The sequence below is a fragment of the Vulpes lagopus genome, chromosome 11 (assembly GCF_018345385.1).
Source record: "Vulpes lagopus strain Blue_001 chromosome 11, ASM1834538v1, whole genome shotgun sequence".
Lineage (NCBI taxonomy): Eukaryota > Metazoa > Chordata > Mammalia > Carnivora > Canidae > Vulpes > Vulpes lagopus.
Window position 1 is genome coordinate 106,185,049 of NC_054834.1, and position 3,780 is coordinate 106,188,828.

Genomic DNA, 3,780 nt, shown 5'->3' on the forward strand with positions numbered 1-3,780 from the left:
ATATATTCTGCTATTTGGGAAAAAAATTCTGCTCTCCTGATTCATCATACTATGTTATTTTGATCAAAACATAAAGATCCCGTGTTTTAAAAATGAAGCAGTAAAAATATAAATCAAACAGCAATTAGTCTCAGAGAAAGGAAGTTGAAAAAAATTAAGGAACTTGTGGCAGAATGAAAAGTACGTGTTTTCCTTTGTGATCGAGGCAGATAGCACCCATTTCTCTGAAATAGTCCATTGTAAATATTTTATAGATTCTACAACTGCTAGTTTTTCTCCATTTCCCCTTGCAGATTCTTTCCATCCTCTTTTCTGCTCTACTCTGTTCTCTGGGAAACTACTTTCTTCAACTTACACCTACTGAAATCCCTTTCCCCCTGGTTCTGGTTGGATGAACCACGTGAGAGCTGATTGTGGGAAGGAAAAGAAAGATCAAGGTAATTATTTCCTTTTCCCTGTCTCTGCCAGTCTAAGGTTTAGTCAGTGGCTGTTTTCTTTGAGGTGCTCATTATCTGCAACTACGGTCTTTGCTGGTGTCTAGTGACTCCTTCCCCTTCTGTGATGAGGCTTAAGAACTTCCTACTCTTGCTAGCTCCTGGGTGCATCACCACGGCATGTTGGTTTACTGAGCTCTGCCTACACCTCTAGAAATTGTTTCTTCCTTAAACTTCTTTCAACTGAGCTTTTGATATGCCATCTGCTTAATAGTGGACTCTGAATGATATAGTAACTGTACTTAATGTAGTTTTTAAAAAAATAGAATCCTACTACGCAAGAATGATAGTTAAATTTTGGTGTGTGTCCTGCATTTTTGTGAAACCAGTAAATTCAGAATTTTTAGGCTACCTACAAGCAACTTCTTGGCTTCTTCTCAAATCTCTATAAGGTATAGCCAGCTCGCCTCCCCTCCAATCTCCACCATGTCCATCAGGGTGAACCAAAAATCCTACAAGTGTCTACCTCCAGTCCCTGGGCCTCTAGTAACTGCTTGCACATGAGTGCCCCTGGCGCTGGCATCAGCTCCTCTGCCTTCTCCCAAATGGGCAGTAGTAGCGGTTTCCTAGGGGTGAACTGGGCACCAGCATGAGTATGGCTGGGAGCTGCAGTGGGGCTAGGGGTATGGGGGGCATCACAGCTGTCTCAGTGAACTAGAGCTGCTGAACTTCCTTAAACTGCAGGTGGACCTCAACATCCAGACTGTGTGTACCCAGAAGTTGCAGACAAGATGCTCAAGAAATTTGCCTCCTTCATCAACAAGATGCAACATGCAGAGCAGCAGAACAAAATTCTGGGGACCAAGTGGAGCCTTTTACAGCAGCAGAAAATAGTCTGGAGCAACATGGACAACATGGTAAAGAGCTACATCAACAACTTTAGGCAGCAGCTGGACACACTGGGCCAGGAGAAGCTGAAGGTAGCAGTGGACTTGGAGGGGCTGGTGGAGGACTTCAAGAATAGATAGAGGGAGGTCAAAGTGCATGCAGATGTGGAGAATGAATTTGTCCTCATTGAGAAGGATGTGGAGAAAGCTTACATAAACAAGAGAGAGCTGGAATCCCACCTGGATGTTCCGACTGACGAGATTGGCTTCTTAAGGCTGTATGAAGAGGACATCCATGAGCCATAGTCCCAGGTCTCAGACATGTCCATGGTTCTGTCTATGGACAATAGCCACTGGGATCCCTGGGTGGCGCAGCGGTTTTGCGCCTGCCTTTGGCCCAGGGCGCGATCCTGGAGACCCGGGATCGAATCCCACATCAGGCTCCCGGTGCATGGAGCCTGCTTCTCCCTCCGCCTGTGTCTCTGCCTCTCTCTCCCTCTCTGTGACTATCATAAATAAATAAAAATTTAAAAAAAAAATATTAAAAAAAATATTTAAAAAAAAAATAGCCACTCCCTGGTCCTGGACAGATCATTGCTGAGGTCAAGGCCCAGTATGAGGACACTGCCAGCTGTAGCTGGGCCGAGGCTAAGGCCACGTACCAGATTAAGTATGAGGAGCTGCAGACATTGGCTGGGAAGCATGGGGCTAACCTCCCTCGCACAAAGATGGAGATTTCTGAGATGAACCAGAATATCACCTGATTGTAGGCCTATTTAAAGGGCCTCAAAGGCCAGAGGGCTTCCCTGGAGGTTGCTAGAGTTGATACTGAGGAACACAAGGAGCTAGACATTAAGGATGCCAGTGCCAAGCTGGCCAAGGCTACCCTGCAGCAAGCCAACTAGGACATGGCATGACAGCTGCATGACTACCAGGAATTCATGAACATCAAGCTGGCCTAGGACATTGAGATCACCATCTTCTGCAAGCTATTGGAGGGTGACACGAGCTGGCTAGACGCTGGGAGGCAGAACACGAGTATCCATACTAAGACCACCATTGGCTTCTAAGGTGGGCTGAGCTCGGCTACAGGGGCCTCAGAAGCCCTGGTCTCAACTATAATTTGAGCTCCTTTCAGTCCAGCTTGGGCTGTGGTGGGAGCTCCAGCTCCTTTATCCATGGCCGCTCCTCCAACACCATAGTTTTAAAGAAGATCATGACCCGTGATGGGAAGCTGGTATTTGAGTCCTCTGATGTCCTCCTGTCCAACTGAATAAGCACCACAGCCCCTCAGTCTCCCCGCTCCTGTGGCTGCCGTAGAGCCTTTGAGGGAAGGAGCTGTGCAGGGGAGCGTCTGGGACAGGAGCATACCTGAGGCTCAGCCTCAGGCCTTAGCATACCCTTTGAGGGGTAGTGTCTACTGCCTTGGCTATCCCCTCTTGCCCATGGCCCAAACTAAAACCCAATTCAAGTATCTTTTCCCAAATAAAGCCTCAGATGACTGCCAATTCCCAAAACAAAGCAAAAATTGTAAAAAAGAAAAAAAAGTGTACATATCTTATATACACAGATTTATGAATTTCTTTTTTTTTTGATTTATGAATTTCTACAAATTTATATGCTCGTGTAATCCAGTGCAGGAAACAGAGGTTTCCTACATCTTCCTTGTGCTACTAGTGACTATACTCTGAAGTGTAACTAATATTCTAACTTCTGGCTGCATTAGAACCTCTTTTTGAACTTTATATAAAGTGACTTTTCTAGTATGTACATCTAGTGTCTGGCTTCTGTGCTCAGCATTCTGTGTTTGAGATTAGTTCATATTAACTGTAATTGTAATTCATTCACTTTACATGCTGTGTACTACTTTACATAAGTGATTTACTTTTTTTTTTTTTTGGATAGGTTTTTTTTTAGCTTGCTTTCAGTTTGGTGCTGTTATGAATAAAGCATCCACGAACATTACATGCTTATCTTTTAGTGGAGATGGATTTCCTTATCTCTTGGATGTAAACCTGGGATGGAACTCTTGGGCACCATGGGACAGTTATGTATTCAGGATAGGTAGATCCAGCTTGAGAATTTTCTGAAGTGGTTGTGCTAGTTTACATTCACATCCACAAACCCTGAAAATAGCATTTAACCCACAGGCTAACCAATGTTAGGAACAGTCACAATCTTTCTCATTAAGCCTCTTGTTGTATGTGAGCTTGATAGACCACGATGTCTAAAGATCACCAGGAATGCACCTAGAGTCCAACACTATTTATTAACTCACTATAGCAAGGGTGATGGAGCAAGTGTGGAATTGTAGGTTGTCTCGGTGGGGGACAACATGGGCTGTTTACTCTTGTCTTGTTTATCCTGGATGTTTTGTGAGAAGGAAAAGAAAAGGGGATTCTGTTCTGAATTAGTACTTGTCATGCAATGATGGCAAAGTAGTAATTGCATATTGTCCT

General features: G+C 44.3%; 1 pseudogene; it reads left to right on the top strand.

The window, feature by feature from the left end:
• Positions 1-920: 920 nt before the first annotated feature.
• Positions 921-2,594, top strand: LOC121471711 (annotated as a pseudogene).
• Positions 2,595-3,780: the final 1,186 nt, after the last annotated feature.